This window comes from Zootoca vivipara, chromosome Z1, assembly GCF_965207765.1.
Source record: "Zootoca vivipara chromosome Z1, rZooViv2.hap1.1, whole genome shotgun sequence".
Taxonomy (NCBI): Eukaryota; Metazoa; Chordata; class Lepidosauria; order Squamata; family Lacertidae; genus Zootoca; species Zootoca vivipara.
In genome coordinates this window covers 163,546-173,875 of record NC_142583.1, presented here as the reverse complement: position 1 = coordinate 173,875, position 10,330 = coordinate 163,546, and the positions used below count along the sequence as shown (strand labels likewise).

Below are 10,330 nucleotides of genomic sequence, written 5' to 3'. Positions count from 1 at the left end.
GCAAAGCAGTGCCAGCCACCTGTAGTTCGGAGTGTCGCTCCAGAGGATATCATGGTCGATGGTATTGAAAGCCACTGAGAGGTCAAGAAGAATTAACAGGGACATGTTCCCCTTCTCTCTCTCTCTCTCTCTCTCTCTCTCTCTCTCTCTCAACAGAGGTCATGATACAGGGCGAGCCAAGCAGTTTCTGTGCCAAAACCAAGCCTAAACCCTGATTTAAATGAATCCAGGAAATCAGTTTCTTCCAAAAGCGGCTGGATCTGGTCCACAACCACTCGCTCCAGAACCTTGCCCAGGAAAGGGAGATTAGCAACTGGCTAGTAGTTAGTTAGGATTTCTGAATCCAGGGAAGGTTTCTTAAGGAGTGGTTTTACCACTGTCTCCTTCAAACAGGTAGGGACCTCCCCCTCTCGTAAAGAGGCATTGATCACCTCCCTGGTCCAGCCAGCTGTTCCCGCCCGGCCGGTTTTTATTAGCCAAGAAGGACAAGGGTCTAGAGCGCAAGTGGTCATCCTGACTGATCCAAGCACTTTGTCCACATCCTCAAACCTTGCCAACTGAAACTCAGCCAACTGAAACTCAAGGACTAGACTGTGCTCTGGACACCCCATGAGTTTCATCTGCTATAACAGCAGAGTCAAGGTCTTGGTGGATGCAAGCAATTTTATCCTCAAAATGCTTTGCAAACAAGTTACAGTGAGCTACCGTTGGTTCTACCACCTCCTTTGGGCCAGCCTGTAAAAGCCCCGTACAACCCAGAAAAGCTCTGCCAGACAACATAATGAGGATGCAATAGAGGCAGCAGAGTATCCCTTCTTTGTTGCCTTCACTTTGATAATGAGCCCTTACCAGTGTTCGGTTGCATTCATTTGGATCTTTCCACCACTTGGGTTCAAGCCATCTCCCATCTTGTTTCTTCACTCTAAACTCTGGAATATTCCAGATTAACAGGTTAACAAGGTGGGAGAGGACACTCAGGGGCGATAGTGTCAATAGCCCCAACCATTCGGGTGTTCCAGAGGTCGGCCAGGGCTTCGACAGGAGCACCAATCATATCAGCTGGAAAACCCACCAGAGCCATTTAGAAGCCCACTGCATCCATCAGCCTCCGAGGGCAAACCTTCCTAATAGGTCCCCCACCTCTGCAGAGGGGGAAAGGTGCTGACATCCCAAATCTCAACATGAAGTGATCTGACCATGACAAGGGACTGATGTCACTGTCCCTCACCTTCCAATCACTCTCTTCTTGCCCAGTCGAGAAGACAAGGTCCAGAGTGCGGCCTTGTGCATTGGGCTGGTGACATGTTGGGACAGACCCATGGTTGTCATGGCAGCCATGAAGTCCTGACCCACCCCAGAGCCAGCTGCCTCAGCATGGATGCTGAAGTCTCCCAGAACCAGCAGTCTGTGAGTCCAAGACCAGCTCAGGCAGGGAGACTGTTGGGCAGGAAGGTGGGCGGTAGACCAGTAGAATCCCTAATCTGTCCTGACTGCCCAATGCCAAGAACACACACTCTAGACAACTGGACAGAGAGCCTGGAGGTGAGAGAGAATCTCTGTAAACCACACCAACTCTCCCTCCCCAACCCTCAAATCTGGCCTGATGCTGCACTGAGTATCCAGACAGGCATAGTTGGTCTCATCCAACTCCACCCTGTTCACCCACCCACCCTGGTTTCAGTGATGCATGCCAGCCTCCTCATCCATAATCAGACTATGGATGAGAGAGATTTAATTCTGGGCTGACCTGGCATACAGCAGCAGCAGTCGCAGACCCAAGGGCTGGCTGATATGACAACCGCAATTTCCTAGGATGGAAGAGGGGCTGGCACATGGCACAGTCACTAACTGCCTGGCCCGTGTGCCCCTTACCCGGCCTGCCCCTCCTCCTAAGCCATACCTCCCCCTACCCAGAACCACTGCAATGGGGCTCTCCCCCCTCCTCTCCTCCCAGACACATCCCTTACAACTCGGTTGAGAGAGAGAGAGAGAGAGAGAGAGAGAGAGAGAGAGAGAGAGAGAGAGAGAGAGAGAGAGAGAGAGAGAGAGCCTCTCTGCTGAGCAGCAGTCCTTATGAGGCCTGTCAGGTGGGGCCAGGTGGAGAAAGGCAGGAACAGGGCTCTCAGCAGAGGAGTTTATGCCTCACAGAGCTACAATTCCCATCACCCTTAGCAAAGAGGGTGGAAATGCACCTTAAATGTACTGTGTGCACACAGCATGTGTTGTTTGCTACCCTGGGATTTTTGGGGAAGCAATGCAGGATGGAACATAAAGAATGGGCCAGTCTAGGTTTCTACAGCCTCTTTGTGCACCATATTTAGAATGACTTTCATCCTGGCACTGTTCTGTATGTCGCAATCGAAGCTCCTAGTTTGGGTGTGAAACTGGCCTCGACTGAGAATCAGGGACAGTCGCGCTGAACAGATGCAGCCTGTAAAACACTTTGCAAATTAATTGGACCACTTCATAATCACAGCTCAGAAAGCACCTTAGTTTCCAGGTGGCAGCAAGGAGCAAAAGGCAGCCAGTGCACAGAGCAGGTTTCTCTTTTTAATCTCTAATAAGTTCAGCGTTTGTGCAACACAATTAAGCAGCTTTAATGCAGCTTCCCGAGAATGTTGCCTTTTGTGCTGAGATCATCGCCCAAAGCCATTTCACCTGTACTTAGTGTCCATCCAGCCCATCTGCACACACACACACACACACACACACACTGCTACCAGGAGACTTATGTCTGAAAGGAACATCATTCCTATTATCTCCAACATTAACCTTGCTGATGGAAAATCCCACACCTAGAGTAGAAAAGCCAATGTCAGTAAGTAGCTCACCAAAAGCCCATGGAGAGGAAGGACTGGCAAGGGAAGAAGATGGACTGTGATGGACGAACCACAATCTTTAATGTAATCATAGAATGGTAGAGTCGGAAGGGGTCCTAGGGGTCATCTAGTCCAACCCCTTGCCCTGGGCATGTCACTATCTCTCAGCCAGCCTACCTCACAAGGTCGTTGTGCAGCATTAATGGATAAGAGAGATGGGAAGTGTATGCCGCTTTGAGCTCCTTGGAGGAAATGTGGGGTATTAACCTGGGGAAGGAGAAAGGGATTTCGCCAGGTGTTCAGCAATATCTCTTAAAATTCCCTCTTCTGCACAGTGGTAAACCTTGAAGGGGCAGGAGCTCATCATGGCAGCCCCGATAGACATGCCTCCCATCCCCAGGAGAGTCAAAGAATGCAGGCAGGGAAATACAAGAGCAGCAGGGCATAGCATAACGTCCCATTTGTTAGGATTGGTATGACTCAGGAACGCCATCAAAGAAAAGGAAAGAAGTATCCAAATTCCTTCCACTTGGTTATTTCTTTCTGTGACAAGGGAGAAGAAGCGAGAAGAAAGAGGTCCTCTTCAGAATACTCTCCCTATGGAGACCCACCTGACGCCATCAATGATTTCATTGTGGCCCATTACTCCATATCTATTTCTTAATATTGAGGAGGGATAAGATGATTTATGCAACCCCTGTACCTTGGATCCCGAACACCCCGGATGTTTTGGCTCCCAAACACCGCAAACCCGAAAGTTTCCTGCAGCCATTCAGAAGCCGCGATTTGGTTTTCGAATGTTTTGGAAGTCGAACAGACTTCCAGAACAGATTCCGTTCTATTTCCAAGGTACGACTGTAGTTAACTCAGTAATTGTTATGGTTACAGTGTTTCTTCTTCTTCTTCTGATTCGTTTGCACACCTTGTTGACTTTATACAGCTGTATCCCAAAAAATCAATAAACATGTTTTTTTTAATTAAAAAAAATCTCAGCACCTAAATCTTCTCCCAGGCATTGGGCAGATTATATTAACAGTTCTGTGTTCTATTAATGAAATGTTTGCTGCTGCAGAAGTCCTCTGCTGGGACTGTTTCATAGTTGTGTAAATTTTCAGTTGTAACATACTGTATTGTTGTCTGTTTTTATGCCATGCCTTTCGCTCTCTTTCGTATTACATTGCTAACAAGTTAAACACGTAAATAATCTGACTTGCTCTGGACTGGGGTGGGGCAGCGCAGCAGCCAAGCTTCCCCATTTGGCCTGTGAGGCCCCTTAGAGACACCCAAGGTGGTGCTTTGAGCAGCTGCCCTTTGGCTGGATCCAGCAGACTGCTCTTGTGTTCTTAGGTCCATAGGAGCTCTTTAAACTTCACTCCAGCAAGGAATTTTGACAGATGAGCAAGTCCCATCACATGTCAATCATGTGATGACATAATGTTGTGACATGATTGAATTGACAGTTGGGTTTAGCTCCACCACCCAATTGGGCTCCTAAGGCTGGTTCTGATGAGGAACTGGCCTGTGGAGCTAAAAAGGTCTGTCAGTCTGTGTCCCCCCCCCCCACCTGGGCTAATCAGCCGTAAATTAACTTGAAAGCTTCATTATCCTTCATCCGCTTGCTAAATCAAAAAGGGACCGTCCATTTCCCTGGCAGGTGAGCAGATGGCATCATCATTCTGGCAGCCAGGCACCCCTGCATTCCCTCAAAGGCACAGGAACCATGTCATAATTTGCATCTGGCCACCCAGCTGAGGATTTACAGCACTTAGCTGAGTTTAGTTTCCTTTGCGGGAGAGATCACAACCTCCCCCCCCCCCCCCGGGGATGTTAAAATTCCAGTTTCCAGCTTTGAACAAACAAGGCACAGAAGAGGCACCAGGATTTGTTCCGCTTTGTGAGGAAGAGAGAGGAAATGGAAGCACGAGGTTGACTCTGGAGCAATCCCTCCTAATAGATTCAACTCCTAACATGTTTTCATGACCTTTTGTAGAAGGCAATTTAAAGTCTAATTGTCCGATGTGCACCAGCAGAATCAATTAGTGAGGGGAAAGTGCTAATTGTTCAGAGTGGGTGGAGACCCAGCCCAAGGGAGCTGCAGGCCTGCGCAGGGGCTGGATCAGGACTCCTGCTCAAATAGCCTCTGTGCTGCATTTGTCAAGGTCCATTAGCGTTCTGGAGCGCTGGATGCGGCCAGGGTGCCTTTCTGCCTGGCCGTTCTCAAAGAAGACACATTCGGAGAATAAAGTGTCTTTGGATCTGATAGTTGGTGGGGGCGGGGGGTGTTTGGTGTTCTTTTAAGAATGTGTGCCCCATCCAGAGCAAGGTATGGTAGGGGAGGTAGCTGCAAAGGGCACCTGCCCCACTGCAAGGTCACCGTAGGGGCACCAAACCCTACTTCAAGCTTAAGAGCCGCAAACTGCTTTGCACACAGGCCATCTTGCCCATGCAATTCACAGGACCCAAGAGAAAGTTCTTCCCGCCCTGGCAAGTGTCTCACCCTCACAAAATGAAGCCAGCTCCACTCCCAACTTGGTCAAGCGGAATTAGCCATTTCCATGCTCATTCTCTGCCTGATGTAGCTGCAAAAGCCCCTTTTTGAATTTCCATTAAAAATAATAATACATTCCGTTCTGCTTCAGCAGGTGCACTGCTCCTCTGCCTGTTTTTCCCCATTCAGACTCAACGAGGCTCCCTCCTTTATTTCTTTTTTTTTCCTTCTTCCCAGCACCGTAATCATTTTAAAGCTCACTTCTTCTCCGTTCCATTATTTGGGCAATTGTGGGTGGTTTTTATTGCCAGGATTTACAAAGCAATTCAGTTAAACTTCAGACAGCAAGCCAGAGACAGTTTGGAAAATGGAGCGGTTTTGCCATGCAGTGAGAGTCTGTAAGCGGCTTCTGCCTTAAGAACAGTAGCTGAAATTGGTTCTGGAAGGGGGTCAAGGGATTCTGAGGTTTGATACTTCGTGCTTCAGGCACTCAGCCTTTTTTCTTTTATAATTGCATGATTTCTATCCCATGTCCGCCCCCCCCCAAAAGGAGCTCAAGGTGGCCTACGTAGTTCTCTCCCTCCACAACAGCCCTGTAAGGCAGGTGAGGTTAAGAGGCAGTAACTGGCCTCTAAGGTCACACCCCTAGTGGGGATTTGAACCCTGGTCTCTCCCAGGTCCTAGTCCAACACACTAACCCAGGGGTAGGCAACCTAAGGTACATGGGCCACAAGCGGCCCACAGGGGTCGTTTAACTGGCCCACGAGCCGTCCCCGAACCAAGCAGCCTGCTCGGTGAGTCCCCCACACGCTGCGCTAAACCGGCACAGCACAGCGCAGGGACTTGCTTCAGCGGTGCTGGAAATCGCATCTGTGCAAGCTCAGATGCTGAAAATTGCATCTGCGCAGACGCAGATGCCAAAAATCATGTCTGGACAGATGCAGGTGCAGGAAATCACGGCCGTGTTAGGGTTAGGGGTTAGGGGTTAGGGTTTGGCAGGGTTTGGGTTCGGGTTTAGGTTTGGGTTGTTTGTGGCTCAGTATGCATAGATAGACGACGAATTAGCGTTGTATGGTTTTATTTCACATGCTTGCTTTGTCCTTGTGCAAATATGCATGTTCACTCAAGAAACAAGCAACTATTTAAAATAAGCCAAAACAAAGTCAAACACATTGTTGGTGGCTCAAATAAGCGTTGTATAGGTGTATTTCACATGGTTGCTTTTTCCTTGAGCAAATATTCCTGCTCACTCAAGAAACAAGCAACTATGTAAAATAAGCCAAAACGAAGTCAAACACGTTGGTGGCTCAGTACCGGTAATATCAATGGTTACACTGAAGGCTGGTGCCTTTCCTTTAACCAGCATCTTGGCAAGAGCCTTTTGGTCCCTGTTAATGTAAGTAAAATACAATTTTGAAGAATATTATAGTGCACTCATTCATTCAGTAATTTTTTTAAGGTTGTCATCATTCATTCATTCACCCACCCATCCATCTCATCTATAAGATTCATAATTCACATTAACCAATTTTCGGTCCTGTAATCAACAATGATGATTATTATGATGATGATGAAGCAATTAAGGTTTTGGAAAGTTTTTCCCCTGCTCCAAAGTTGGAACCTTAGCTAAGGTGGGCCTGTGCTATCATCTGAACCCTTTATATTTGACTAATATGTAGCATAAATGCATATCCTGTACTGCTTGTTCTGTAGTTTCAAAAGCAATTTGATCAAAGTGTCATAAAGGCCTGCTGCTGCCAGAAATATTTCTTTCTCATTTGTATACTATACTGATACCATTTTTCTACAATGGGAAGTTACTCCTCAAGAGATATGTCTAGGTACTTTAAGAAGATTAAGGTTTTTTAAACAATAGTTGGATATGATATAGTAATTTATTTTTAGTTGTATGGGTTTAATGTGTCAAATCACTTGTCTGTGGTATATTGGCATTTGCTAATCCTGATTTCAAAACTGGCTTAGGGCTGCCAAGGAAGGGTGGCAAATTGCGCTTGAAAGGGGGAAATTCTGTGAAGCTGTGCTTGGGTTATATCTACACCAGCCCATAGCAAATAAATAAATATAGATGTATTTATAAGCATCTTTTCTTCAGTGTGTGAAAAACATTTGGTTAAACTGAAACTGATAAGATATGTCTTGATTTGGCCACATTATTGAGGACCTGCTGTGAGAGAACTCTGAAATATTGAATAAGCATATTTACTATATGTTACTGTCATTACTGACTGTAACCTATTATAGAAATCATTAATTCTCAAATATACGTTATATAAATAAAAACAAAACAATATTTAAACATCAATGAATAAATAAAACTTCAATACATTTTGTGTATTCATTGTTTGAATCTTTATTTACCTCCACCTCCCCCCCAATACTGTCTCCAGCCTTCACTATGCTGATATCTAAAAAATACCAAAAAAATAGATATCACCGATTTAAGTTATGGCATCTGTAAGGAGTTAAGAATAGGGAAAGGTAGTTTTTACTGCTAGAAGAATTTGTTCAGGACATCTTCATTGTTACTTTAGAAAATGGTGTGGAAATGTCATGGCAAAGTTTCAAAGGTATGTGAATGGAGAAAGCTGACGGGACAAGAAATAAAAGACACGGGAAAGCCTGCCATCTTCACTGAAAGAGGACTTTGCATGAAGAAGAACAAGGATGCAATGCTACAGAGAGTGGGAGCATGGAAACAACTGGTTGAATCAAAGGCAAGTGTGACCAGAGTTCTGCTTACACAACTTCCTCTATCCGCATGCCCCCCAAATCTGCTCCAGAGGATCCCCCCACCTTCTGATTTTGATGGTGCAGGGGGTGAGGCTGCAGATGAAAGGTGCATGAGTCTATTGCACAGGTGAGACAGCACCACTGGATACAACCCGACGCTTCCGTCGGGTGTGTTGCATTAGGGAGCTGGTTGGTGGCTTCTAGTGGGAAAGTTGTGTGATGATAGCAACCACTTGCTTCAAGGCAACCTCTTTTAAAGGTGGAATAGGAAACTGTCTTCTTCAAAGGTCAGGGACATTTTACCAGTTTGAAGGCATCATAGTGATCTAATCAAATCATGTTTGTACATAAGTTTTTAATAATAGTTCCTTCTGTGGGGGTGTTTAGGGAGGCAGGAGAGGATATATTATTTAATGATATCCTTCCTAACTTGCGTTGTTGTTGTTTAGTTCTTTAGTCGTGTCCGACTGTGACCCCATGGACCAGAGCACTCCAGGCACTCCTGTCTTCCACTTATGGGAATGTTAGGGATGTGGATTAGGATATATTATTAGATAGATCCTATCCAAGCTTGTGTTAGCAAGCTTCCAATATTAGCAGAGTGACATTCCCCTTTTGTGCGCAGCAAAGCATGTGCGTTAGATTCGCTAGAATCTCTATAACAATATTACACTTTATAGTTCAATATTACACTTCCTGGCAAAGGTCCCCTTTGTCCCTCTTAAAAGAAATACACAACACAGTGTTTATAAAATAAGATAGAGTTTACTTACAGTTTCATCCTGAGTTACAGCATAATCTCAGAAAGGCAGGCTTGCTTAGAAAAGTTACAAGTATATATACATCTAGAGACTACTTAGTAAAGTAAGACTCCATTTGGTCTCACTCTTGGCTGCAGGCCTAGAGTGAGAACCATGCTAACTAGAGATTCTCTGAAGATGTGTTCCCATCGAAGGAGGAAGTAGCTAAGAGAGAGAGTGATTGCAGGCTAGGGCTTTTGTCTAATCCAACTCATTTGCATGTCTGAGGGAACAGGAACTGACCTGTAGTCAGGTGTCCCTCCAGGTGAGTTCCTGTTAGTGGACACTCTAGGAACTGTTGTGACTTGTCTGCCCCAGTGTTCCATCCCACAAACCCCTTCTCAGGCAATTCACAACATTCATTACATACAAAACAAAACATAAGCAACTTTATTCAACCACCCAAGAGTCCCAGCTTGACACGCAGGTTCTGGAAACTCTGTCTTGGCAGGGGTTTTGTTAGGATGTCTGCTGTCATCTCCGATGTGCAGCAGTACGACAGTTCGACAAGTCCATCTTGTATCATCTGGCGAACGTAGTGGTACCTGACCCCAATGTGTTTTGAGCGTGCTAGGAACTTCTCATTCTGCGCCAGCTTTAGACAGCTTTGGTTGTCCTCCAGCAGGCTTATAGGTTCCTTTCTCTCCACGCCAAAGTCTGTTAGGAGTTGGTCCAGCCAGGAAATCTCTCTGCACGCTTCTGTAGCCGCAACATATTCCGATTCTGTAGACGATAAAGCTATACATTTCTGTTTATAACTGCCCCGTGTGATAGCTCCGCCCCCATACATAAAGACATGCCCGCTTGTGGATTTATAATCAGAATTATCACCCGCCCAGTCAGCATCAGTGTACCCAATGAGCTTAGGGTCACTGACAGCTGGTAACTTTAATTTACAATCCATTGTACCCTTAAGATATCGAACCACCCTCTTCACACCAACCCAATCATGCTCAGTGGGACTACTCACTTTCCTGCTGAGAATCCCTACTGCATTGGCTAAATCAGGTCTGCACGTGGTAACTAAATACAAAAGTTTACCAATCGCTGAACGATACTCTGTGTTGTTTGGCAGCAGCTTCGAATCCTCTTGGTTCTTTAAGAAGTCTGTAGCCATCGGGGTGTCGACGGGTTTTGCATCCTGCAATTGCATACTCTCCAACAGTTCAATTATCTTTTGCTTCTGATTAAGTAGAAATGAACCATCCTGTTCTCTTTCCACTTGAATCCCGAGGTAATACTCAACTGGTCCTAATTCCTTCACTTGCACTTCCTTGTTGAGGTGCTGGACTACATTTTTATAATCCCTGTCATTTGACGTTGCGATTAAAAGGTCGTCAACGAAGGCAAGAATATAAGAAAATTGTCCATTACTCTGCTTAGTGTACAAACACTTGTCAGCTTCACCTTGCTTGTACCCAAGTTTCACCAGCATTCCATGCAATTTCAAGTTCCAGGCTCTGGCTGCTTGT

The 10,330-nt window shown here is 45.8% G+C and overlaps 1 pseudogene; it reads right to left on the bottom strand.

The window, feature by feature from the left end:
- Positions 1–317: 317 nt before the first annotated feature.
- On the bottom strand, positions 318–1,338 carry LOC148687251 (uncharacterized; annotated as a pseudogene).
- Positions 1,339–10,330: the final 8,992 nt, after the last annotated feature.